Raw genomic sequence first — 12,801 nt, 5'->3', positions numbered from 1 at the left:
AAGGGGGACATGGACGGCGTGTCTTTGGGTTTGTCAGTGCACGGCGTACACTGGTATATCTATACATTGCATCCTTTCACGCAGTAATGATGCTAGTGGTGGCTGTGGTAGTGGCAGTAAAGATGCTGGTGGTTGTGGTAGTGGCAGTGATGGTAGTGGTGGTTGCGGTATAGATACTGATCATAGTGTGGCAAAGAAAGTAATGTTAATGATTATAGAACTGATATTACAAGTGACGACAAAAGTGAAGGGCACCACCGTCTTGGACACATCAAATCTTTATACCCCGTCCCTCTCCCCTCCATCAGGCAAACTTAGTGTGCTGATGAGTGGTTTATTGAGTTATGAAGAGGAGGGGAGGCTGGAAGTTGCCGTATTATACTGGCGGGTGTATGGGAAAGTTACTCTCGTATGGCAAGGTGTGCTGGGAATATGTATGGGGAGCGTGGGTGTTATGGGTGTGTGAAGGTTTTGAAAGTGAGGAGCTGGCAACAGCATGTAAGGATGAGTCTTAATAAGATATAGTACTGCTTTCACTGACGATGACGTAAATGGCAGTGAGAACAGAAATTATGTGACCAGTGCGTCGATCACCCATCCCATTGCCTATCGTTTCTTTTCTTTTTGAAGGTCTTGAACATACTTGCATGTCTCAGCCTTATTAGCCTGATGGTGGTTGTCTATGATGCATAATGTTCGGCAGCATTGCTTATCAGTTCCTTTTCTCTGATAACTCAGACTTAAATTATTGTAACACATCTCAAACACTCTTAGATCCATTCCTTTTGTGCCTTACTTTTCACAGTCATGCTCGTATATCTGTTCACCCAGTTTCAATCCTTTCTTTCTGTATGTATACCACATATAGTAGCATTAGTGTCTTTTCCTGTCTGCTTCCCCTAGCACCATGATGCCAGAGGTGTGTGCTGCACTATCACTAGTATTTCCATAATATAGTGGACATTTCATGTGTACGATCGATTAAGGAGAGGGGGGGGGAGTTTAAGATGAAAACAAAATCGGAAAGTAAGGATGGATAGGAAACAGACTGGATAAAGTATATGTATGATAAGAGTGCGACAAGTACATATATATACAAAGATAGATACATACATACTACATATACACATAGAGACAAGGACAGATAGATAAGCTGATAGAGATTGAGGTAGTTTGATAGAGAGAGAGAGAGAGAGAGAGAGAGAGAGAGAGGAAATATAAGGGAAAACGGGAATCACGTGGCAGCCAGGAAATTAATGTAGATGGGAAATTATTACTGTGAGTACAGTGGAAGAAACGAAACGGAAAGACAAAATTAATAAGGTACAAGATTTCCCGAGCCTTGATCATCATCTTTATTTTTAGATGTAGCAGCATCTCTAGGGGTCGCTTTGTCTGTCAGTCTCTTTTTAAAGAGTTTTGGACGGAAGGTGCTTCACTCCCGTAGACTTTAACCGCTTTAACCAATCTATGTCACGTCACAAACACACTATTCCAACATTTCACAAAACATCGCTCAAATTCACCCTCCCACATCACACCACACCAAGGACATAAACCGGGACCTTAAAACTCCTGCAAGTACAGTACAATATTTATGTATTTATTTTCCATGGGCAATCAGCAAAAAGTACAGTTACTCTCTCAGGCTTAACAAACCAAATTTCACAAGAGGTGCTGAATCGTTAATTTATATCTCATATGATTACTACTATTATACCATTAGAGACGGTATGTTAAAAGCTCAAGTATATTGTCATTCATATTTCCCACACACATAAAACATGACGAAGTATTACTTAGGTCCATTTTCATCCACTTCATTGTGAAGCATATATATTTGGTGGCTGTACGAGGGAGTTTTCCACGCTGTTCGGTACTGCTTCTTTGTTCATATTCATGGCAGTGTGTGTGTGTGTGTGTGTGTGTGTGTGTGTGTGTGTGTGTGTGTGTGTGTGTGTGTGTGTGTGTGTGTGTGTTATTTTCATGTTTTAAGGAAATTTGTTGCTTTAATTTGACAGAAGAGGTTATTGTCACCAAGCATATTGCAGACACAGACTTGCTTTGTGGCGTTTGTGGGCCTTGCAATACGGACGTCAGTGCTAGGAGCACACACTGATTCCTTCACTGTTCGGGGGATATTTTGTACCTACCTATCTTTCATACAGTACTCTCTTGCCCCATTAGGAGCGTAGGGGTCCAGGACTAGGCTACACAGTCTCAAAATATAAGACGAGGATGACGGGCCCCATTCACCCCTGAGATGTACAACGTGAGTATTAAACCCCACCTCCACCTAGGATAAACTGTATTATCGGCCCATCTGACTGGAGCACCTTCAGCCCAGCCTACCACACTTTCCCTCAGCTGAATAAAATTGTCCTGCTAATGCAAAATGTTAAACGAAAACATGTCTTAATAAAGAAAGGGTTAAGGAAGTTCATTTTTACCAGGGACCTCGACATATGACAGTAAATTTCAAAAGTGTTTGTGTGTGTGTGTGTGTGTGTGTGTATATATATATATATATATATATATATATATATATATATATATATATATATATATATATATATATATATATATAGCTATCACTTTTCCTGAAAAATTGTAATAGGGTAGAGATGGCTGACAAAGTGAGCAAGAATAAATCCTGGAAATCCGTCCGGAAGGACTTAAAATATCCCATCGCAGGCCACAAAATTTGGCTTAGCTTTGTACTGTTAAACGCCTCTCGGGATCTCCTCCAATCAATTACTCTATCTTCAGCAGCCTCACTGAGTGTGCAGGACCCTTGCATCCATCCTCCCACAGAGTTATAGTAGGTAATTCATATGCATATGATGCTCTTCATTCTTTTCCCCGTTAATTCCAGATACTATAACTTGCCAATTATGAGTTCATGTAACTGTTTTCATCCTGAAATTGAAACGAAATCCAACAGCTAGCATGGTGAGATGTGGCTCTGTTGTAATAGAAGGCTACTAATGTAATCGTGATGTCTTATGTTTGCTTCCTAATGTGTCAGGTGGAGATATTATTGACAGTTAAGCCTCGTTGCTTTAAGATTCAGTATTCTTCTAAAACCCTATTAACATACTGTGAAAACACCGTACTGGAACAATCATTATCCATGCAAGTGACATGATGCGTGAGAGGGGCACCACGCGTTCTCTCCATTTGTTGGATCACAGTAAAGGTGTGCATGCCTCTGTAGCTCGTTCATGGAGGATCCATGGTACGTTACTTGAAAAAAAAAAATGCCTAGAAGTTAGGAAACATAAAAGGAAAAAAAGTTAAATCTGGTGTATCACGTGATGAGCCCTGGTTCAGTTACTGAAATGTAAACCAGTTTTCAATCATTTCATTGAATGCTGTCTGAGATAAGTTCCAAGGAATTTCTTGCCACCTCCATGTACTCTTCGAGCTGGTGCTGGAGAGGGACTCCTTCACGTGGTGGCACCGATATGACTGGACGTTGGAGGTACCCAATTTACAAACGTCCTTAAATTTTCCTTTACCTCTCACAGGGCGATGGTAGGCTGCGGGGAAGGGGCAGTTAGTTCACCCAATGGCTTTACGTCCAGATGATCCTAGGACTGCAGCTATCATCGCAGTTCCAGTTTATGATTCTACATAGTTCTGAAGCTTCTTTATTCATTAGACGAATAACCCCAGTTAAGGTGAACACACTGATCTGGCGGGAACAAGAATATGATATAAATAACATGGATCTGAGGGAGTTAAGTTAATCGAGATTATTAAAATACTATAGATGCGTTCTGACCTAAACTGAATAATATGGTCTGGCAGTAGTAATAACAAAAGGCAAAGTAAGGCACTATATACAGGATGTTAACTATCCATCCATTACCAAATGATGGATACATAATTGATGTATAGCTGATGGCTAAGCTATCTCCTGTGAGATGTGGGCCATTTGATGTACCATCAGGAATTCAGGTTATTCTTGATGACTCCGTATTGCTACTGGATGCCTTATTGATCTGTAAGAAAAAAAATACTTTACAAGACAACATGGATAACATAAAAAAAAAATCTCAAACCTAAAATCCAGTGTATGTCTGATTATAAACAAAAGTTCTCTAAACTGGGAATTTTTAATGAATCCTCTTTTCTCTCTTTGCATATCGAACAGTAAGGTGTCCAAAAAGCACACCTATTCTGGCATCTTTCATCGTCATGTCTTTGTGAATTTACCTTCTGGTGGAGAAGACTGACCTCATTGCATGATATCACAAAGTGTTGATGAACGAGATAATCAGTCCATCAAAGCTCGCAGCTCAATTCCAATAGTGCCATCCAAATCTACAAAACAAAGATCAGGCCTATTTCCAGCGCCGGGCTGTAGTGCTGATGGGGATCCAATTTGGTTGGTTGGGAATCCAAGTCCAAATGCTTCAAGTTGCGGTAGAAGCATCCTACTTTGTTGCGCTGTCCAGCAACAGAAATGCCATACCGGTACCATCATAGAGAATGAGATGGTCAGTAAAGTCTGTGGGGAGGACCAGGTAAAGAAGCTGAGTGCCCTATCCGTTTTGAACAACACGATCCGCCAATGAGTCGACAACATGGCGTCAGATGTCCTGTCTCAAGTTATAACAGAGATCAAGGAAAGCTCATATGGCAAATTTTAATTGCAGTTCGATGATCGTGCGATGTCACCAGTTAGACTGTTCTCCTTAGGTTCGTCCACTACGTCCACCAGAACCAGATCAAGGAAGAGTTCCTTTTGTGTGAGAATCTGCTTGCGACCACAAAGGGAGAGGATGTCTTCAGTATTATCAATGGATTCTTCATCAAGAATAGACTGGACTGGAACTGTGTTCAACAGGTCGGAAGGAATAGACACAAGTGGTTTAAAGTAGAATATACACAACGAACTGCATTCAGTATATAGTTTTATTAATTACAAATATGTAGCTGTAGCTAGTAGTCTTTATAGGATTCATATAAGATATATTATGCCATTCCTTCCTTAACTAAAATCACATGATGGAAAAGATGATTATGAAAGAATAACCCTATATTTTCTTTCCAATCCAGAAATCACTGTGGAACATTGCATCATTCATCGGTACTCACTTGGCTCGAAAAGCCTCTCTTCTAGGTTGAAGTCAGTGTTCAGCGACATTTTGACTGTTGTCAACTTCATCAAGTCGAGGGATGTGAATTCCTGCTTGTTCAACGAGCTGTGCAACGAAATGAGAGAGCAGTATTAGGTTCTGCTCTACCACACCAACGTTTGCTGGTTGTCACGAGGCAAGATTGTATGTCAACTCATTGAGCTCTGAAAGGCTAATCAGTAATTTTTAGAACAAAAAGGATCTCTTTTTTGCAGCCAATTTTGCCTATAAGGAGTGACTTGCCCAATTGTGTTACTTGGATGATATATTTGCAGAGCTGAACAGTGGGAATCTGCATCTACAAGACCGAAATACGATGGTCATCGATGCCCATTACTTCTCCAGACAATCAAGGGAGACATCAGTGACCATTTGAAGGGTGACCGAGAAACCGCTAGTCTTCATCATTTATCCTTTCACTGTACCTGATGAGGCCATTCATGATGAATATTTCCCTGCCAAGGAGGAGTGGATCACCGTGCAAGTCAACGATGCCTTCAAAATCGAATTCCAAAACCGAAGTTCCAATTCCTTTTGGATTTTACGACTACCTGACTCTCCAAATCTGGCCAAGAGTGCATTGAAGTTGCTGGTGTCCTTCCAAACAAAGTACCTATGCGAGAAGGGGCTCTCGATTGCAATGGGGATGAAATAAAAGAAAAGGACTCACCTGGATGTGGCAAACGATGCCAGGCTGGCACTCTCAACCATGAAGTCAACTCCCGCTGACTGACTGTGACTGTGTTTTTGGTGATAAAGATGAGTAATGTTCAGAATTAATAAAATAAAATAACATATCTTGCATTCAATCAATGCAGTAAATAACGAAAATTGACACCGTTTTGGGTATGGGGATAACAGGCTTAATGTACCAAATTAAATTGGGTAATGAACTGAACAAGGTTGGGTACCACTGCTCTAGGAAAAGAACGGTGGCCGTCTCCAACAGCACTATAGAACGACCAGAAAGGACGCTTGAGATGAAGGCACAGATAGAAGAAGAGAAACCGTAAGAGGGCAGTTTGGAAATTAAAGATTTATGCCAGCAGATTCTCGCACAAAAGGAACTTCAGAGCGTTAGGGCCCAACTGGGAACATTTTTGGTGGGGTCTCCGGGTTCATAGCAGAGGTCTGTATAATCATAGAGATATAAATAAAGTCTATTACAGACATATATCTCCATGATAAAATAGAAACAATCAAAATGTGCACTCAAAAAGTGCATGTGAGTTATATATTTGACCACATAGATCCAAGTTAAATTTGAGTGTAAAATTGCATCTATGTAAACCTACAAGTACACAAGTATGGCGTTTGTAGCTTAAAGGTTCTGTATGGTTGAAGCAAACAAGCTCTCACATTTTCACACAAGACCTCACGTCCCTAGATCCCATACATTTCTCAGGAAATGCATTGCCCGAACCATCCTACTGTCCGAACCATCACTGCTCTCCCCTACCCTAGCTCTCTAGCAAAGGGTCCACTCTCTAGCAAAGGGTCCCCTTAGGTGTTGGGCCCCGTTGGGAGGAATTGGTATAATTGGCTTAAAGCTAGCCCTGAACAGGAAAGAACCCATCAAGACCATATGCCTTGTTAGTACTGAGGCTAGCAATGGCAGAAAACACATCAGTTGATGAAAGTTTATTGTCAGCCATGAGGAAGTCAGGGAGGAGAAATGATGGAGGAACAGCACTGGAATTTTCTAAGGTGGAATTCGAGGAGAAAGTATGAGTAAAGAGGTTTGCTTTATCAATAGAAGAAACAGCTACAGAACCATCAAAGTTGAACAGGAAAGAGGTAAAGATGATGATGTAAAGTGTTAGGAAGGTTTTTGGCAAATCGCCAGAAGGGACGGGAAGAATCCGAGTTGGACAGTTCAGAGAGTTATTCCGAATGAAATTATTTTTAGCAGAGCAAAGAAAAGATTTTGCACGATTCCGGACAGAAACATAAAAGATATTAGATTCTGGGGGTGGTTGGCTCTAGTACCTTTTGTAGACCTGCTCCTTATTGTGGTCATCATTAGAACTTACTCTCGGGTGACAAATATTCCTTTTTCTCAAATAATTATGTCACCGTTACGAGATATCACGCGGTGCGAGCCTGTAAATTTATCATCTTTAGAACTACGTGTATTTGAACGAGTAAATACTAAGTCCCCAACGTCAGTGTTAATGGATGATGCAGACTTATGCTGGCAATGTAGCTTTCTCCTCTTTAGATACGGCCAGATTGGCCTTTATATACTGGTGTATTTCTGGAAGCCTGTCAGTTTCACTTTCACATAATCGTCCAAATTACAGAGTAGAATAGCATTCGATACTAGCAATGACTAGGGTTTCCTTTTTTAATCCATATGGATTTATTAACAAAGATATTGCCAGAGGATTTAGTAACAGAGATATTGCCAAAGGATTTATTAGCAGAGATATTGACTGATGCTGCAACTTGTGGTATCCAGTCACTCCAATAGGTGTTTTGAGAACCTAAGTACCAGAAGCACTCCAGCACCTTACGATTTTACCTCTCGACAAGGCCATTGGAAGCCAGATGGTTGAGTATGACATTACATTTATTGATGATATACTGCATACAAATCCCAACAAGAAGACTATTGTTGAACTCTAAGCCAATATCGGTAATAATGGTGGATAGTGTAGTGAATGGTCAAATAGCATGATGAATGAAGGCACATGCAAGACTCTAAACAGTTTTGTCTTGGTGAGCTACGAGAATACATTAACATGGGAAATGATCAACTGCAAGAAGCAAATACTCTGCACCAGACTTCATAAGAAGAAATATAAGGACGTCAATAGAAACAGTTTCCCATGGACGTGGAGGAACTGGATGTTGCAAGAGAGGATTAGATAATCCGGTTGACCCTTTATGACGATGACAGGGAACATAGGATTCACAGTGAACGTTAATGTTCTTTCTCATAGTAAGCTAATAAAATGAAAGACAAACTTGCCTCAGATACCGATCTTTTCCCGGATGGGATGCATGAGTTGTGTTATGGATGATGCAGAGTACTGCAGGTACTAAATTAGTGGGAACAAGTTGCCATACCTCTCTGTAAGGTGTGTCTCAACCAGTAAGGGATGTCTTCCTATACTAAATATCGTTGTCTAACATTAGGTAATCTACCGACACTGCCAGGGTAGGTAAGGTCCAAGCTTTTCCTAACTCTAGGAAGTAAATAGCCTTAGACCACAAAGGGTCTGTATGCTGACAACTATGAATAACATTTGAGGTTATAGTGATGTAAAGAACTTCACTTGGTTGTTATGGTGAGACTGCAGGGGTTACATGAGGTGAAAGAGCATCTGCCACTGCTTTTGGTTTACCAGGCATGTACTCAGTGGCTGGGTTGAAGTTTTGGATAATAACTGACCATCATGCTAACCCCTCCTTGGCCACCGGCGTCGAATGACGTTTAGCCTATAAATGGCCGCCGGCATCATTTGAGTGCGACCTATAAAAATCTGAAAATTTTTTGGGGAAATGAATGAACGTTCTGAACGTCTTCACACTGACCTACACTACACTCCCATACACCTTATCAAACAGTTCAGAGCCTGCTTCTGTGATAAGTGGATTTTCGATTTTTTCGCTCCTGGCCATGCCTAAACAAACACAACTACACACATTATCTCAGCCCCGGCAGAACATATCATCTTTGTCCTCTCTTGCAAAACACACTCAACCACCTATTTACGATTATGAAGTAATACAGGCACATATAAAAAAGACATGGTAATAAGTGAAAAGTACATTTTTGTCTTGGTATTTTTATAAATGAAAAGTACATTTTTGTCTTGGTATTTTTACCTATTTGCTCAGGTTAGCTGTAATGGTTTGGATTATTAGATGCAGTGCGACTTGTAGAAAACTCTGAAAACCTTCGGGAAGTGAACGAAAACCTGGGACATGATACTGACCTTGACTTCACCCTCTCATATATCATCTGTCAGTTCACTAACTGCTGTCATGACGAGAGGATGTACGATTTTTTCGCTCGTATGCCTAAAAACACATAGTTACACCCATTACCTCGACCCAGACAGAAAATACAATCTTTTTCCTCCTTTGCAAAACACACATAACCACCCTGTTTACGAGACAGCAATATATGTTGCGAAAATAAGGTAAAATGAGAAAGATGAACGTAAAATGATAGAGAAAGATGAACATGTTATTACGGAAAAAATACGTTTTCCCCCATCTGTAAACGTATTTATTTCTGCTATGTATCTGTATTCGTAATAATTAGACTTATTCTTAGGTCTGAAACTGCATTACGATTCTATTTTTAGCCATGCTTGTGGTGTGGGAGCTCGAAGTTGGGACTCAACTTTCGTATTGCTAATCAGATCTGACCCTCCACTTTATTCTCCCGTGGCAGAGTCTAGCCTTAGGACCGAAAATTCAACTCTTTCGCTCCCTTTTCCAAGCATGAGCACAATGATATCGTAAAAAATAACTCGAAACTAACATAAACATTTTATATCAAAAAGGTGAAAAAGTATTCATTACATTGTTTTTCCAGCCATTCCTAACAGATTATGTACTGAAATCATTCGATATCATCATATCTCATGTATGCACGACATTTCAGCACCATTTGCATTGTTTTGGGAGGTAAAAAAAAATAACAACACCTGCCCAGTTGCGTTGCTGCAGTGCCCCTGGGTGGCGGATATTGGTTGCCGATATTTCTGCAACTTCCACGCTCCATTGCAAGCCACAAAATGCGTCTAGGAAGCTGGAATTTGCACTGTTAGGTGCATCTGAACTTTCTCTTCAATATGGCAAAAAAAAAAAAAAAATCGAAACTTCAAAAAATGACCCCAATGTCGGCCTGACGTGCACTGAAAATTCTGGCCCTTCGGCCACAGAGGGGCTAAACGTCTGGTTAGGTTTCTTCCTTTGAAGAAATCACAAACTAGGAGATGATCTGTTTGGATATGCACTGGATAGCTGTAGATTTCAAAAGGTTTGAGAGACCAAACAACTGCTAAGCCCTCCCAGTCAGTAACACTGTAGTTACATTCAGCAGAATTGCGGGCAAGACTAGCATGTGTTATTACACGTTTTCTCTTTCCATGATCATTTCCATCAATACCGCGCCTAAACCTGCCCTGGATGCATCTGTACAAACAAGAAAAGGTTTCTTGTAATCAGGGAATGCCAGAACTGGGGCATTAATAAATGTCATCTGCAGTGTTTCAGACAAGAGACTGGTCATTAGTCGAAACAAAAGGTTCATATTTTTTAAGTAATTTTGTAAGAGCAGTGGCGACCTGCGCATTACCTTAAATAAATAGCTGACAGTAGCCATTCAATGCAAGGAAACTCCTTACATCATCATTACTAGTAGGTTTTGGGAATTTAGAAACTGCCTTAACCCGCCCCGTCCCGACCACTGTTTCACCACTGGTACCCCCCAATCCCTACCATTTTTCGACCCTTTTTTTTTTGGCTAAAACTTTCGCTTTTGGTCAGAAACAATGGTCAGTGACAAAGAAATTGTTCCCCGGGGTCCATAATTACCTTAAACAGGTATGTCTTGGTCCCACCTGGCCCCTGTTCTCCGTAGGCGGTCTGAGCCTCTAACGTTTTCTATGGTATTATAAGTCTGGGAAACCAATGAAAGTAAGTAGATATGTATTTATTACAAACATAAAAACATGTGATAAAAGAATATATTGGATTTTATACAAAAACAGAGCAGAAATAAGCATTGTACCATCGTGCGAAACGAGCAAAATCGGGCAACTTGGTCACGATGAATCGTTAACATTCGAAAATCATGATACATATCATTTTTTTTACTTACATAATACTTCTACAATAACATTATACCATTTTACATTTTATTGAACTGTTTTTACGTATTCACAGGCCTTTTGATAACATTTAGCGTAATGTTAGCGCTTATTTATGTAGTGAGTGAACTCGCTGTGACTGTTGTTTCAACTCGTATTGTGTTTTTTCTACTTACATAATACTTTTCTAATAACATTATACACTTTTCAACTTTATAGAACTGTTTTGAGATAATTTCAGGCCTTACGTAAATATATAGCATAATAATAGCACATAATAACACACACGGTGAAGTCGCTATGACTACTATTTCAACTTACAACCTATTTTTGTACTTATATAATAATTCTCCACTAACATTGCACATGTTTACACTTGATATAATTGATATCACATAATTTCAGAACTTACGATGCAACTGAGCATCATATTAGCGCGTACTTACACAGGGAGTGTTATCGCGATATCATTTGTTTCATCTTACACTAGTATTCAACTTATAAAATACCTTACTACTAACATTACAACAAATTCCACTTGATATAATTCCTATCACATACTTACTGACCAGAATGTGGGTGTACTCATGACATCAGTTATTACAACTTACACTATTGTTCAACTTATACGTTTTATTCATGCTAGCATTACACCCGTTTCCACTTTATATTCTTGCTATCACATATTTACTGACCAGAGTGTTATACTTAGCGTCATATTTTCGCAGATTTACACAGTGGGTGTACTCATGACATCAATTATTACAACTTACACTATTTTTCAACTTATACGTTTTATTCATGCTAACATTACACCCGTTTCCACTTTATATTCTTGCTATCACATATTTACTGACCAGAGTGTTATACTGAGCGTCATATTTTAGCAGATTTATACAGTGGGTGTAGTTTTTATATCACTTCGTTCAACTTACACTATTTCTCAACTTATACATTACTTTCCTGCAAACATTACACCCGTTTCAAGTTTATATAAGACTTGGCACATACTGACTGGCCTTACCATTATACTGAGCGTCATATCGTCGCCATCCCACACAGTTTCAGTAGTGTAGGAAGTTATGGTACTCTCTGAAACATGGCTGAAGGCACAACGCAACATTGGTGGTGGTGGGGGAGGTGGAGAGCGGCGCCTTTCATCACTCGCACTTCTCTTCCCTCTCCCTTTTCCTTTACCCTTTCCCTTCCCTTTCCTTCCTTTCCCCACATCCTGGGGCTGTGTGGAGGAAGTTTGGGAATATTGTATGGCGAAAGACATGCTGGGGAGTGGTTCCACCTCCTCTTCCCTAGGCCTACGTGCACCACGTGCTCGTGCTGCCTCCCTCACACCACTTCCCTTTCACCCCGCACTCCCACCACACCATGTTCGCCTTCCCCAGACAAAACACTAGGCCATACTTTATTTGCCTTCTCGCCCCACCTTCTGATCCTTGGGGTGAGATTTTTTCCTTCCCCAACCACGAGGCAACATCACGTCCTAAGCCGCCGTCATCGTCATCATCCTCATCCTCGTCCTCATCAGAATCTCTCTCTAGGGGATGGAGAGAGGTCCATGCAGGTGTTTTGGGTGCAAGCTGGCCTTCCCTTACCTTACGATACGTGACATACCGCTTTTTCCGGGGCGAAGGGACCTCCTCATCACTGCTTGTTATTTCCTCCTCAGGCTGCACATAATCTCGATCCACCACATCATCATCAAGTGGAGAATCACTATCTCCAGTGAAGGCATCCAGGGCGGATTGTATTTTGTCGTCTGAGAGACCTTTATGCGCCATGTCTGACCTGGGTCACTGCTAACAGGT

General features: G+C 40.6%; 1 pseudogene; it reads left to right on the top strand.

Moving 5' to 3' along the window:
• The first annotated feature begins 2,624 nt into the window (after window positions 1-2,624).
• LOC145416235 (zinc finger BED domain-containing protein 5-like) lies at window positions 2,625-5,378 on the top strand (annotated as a pseudogene).
• Window positions 5,379-12,801: the final 7,423 nt, after the last annotated feature.

The sequence above is a fragment of the Coenobita brevimanus genome, chromosome 105 (assembly GCF_032717465.1).
Source record: "Coenobita brevimanus isolate Jiangsu-jjx chromosome 105, ASM3271746v2, whole genome shotgun sequence".
Taxonomy (NCBI): domain Eukaryota; kingdom Metazoa; phylum Arthropoda; class Malacostraca; order Decapoda; family Coenobitidae; genus Coenobita; species Coenobita brevimanus.
Note: the sequence above shows the minus strand (reverse complement) of the source record. Positions and strands in the feature narration are given on the sequence as shown.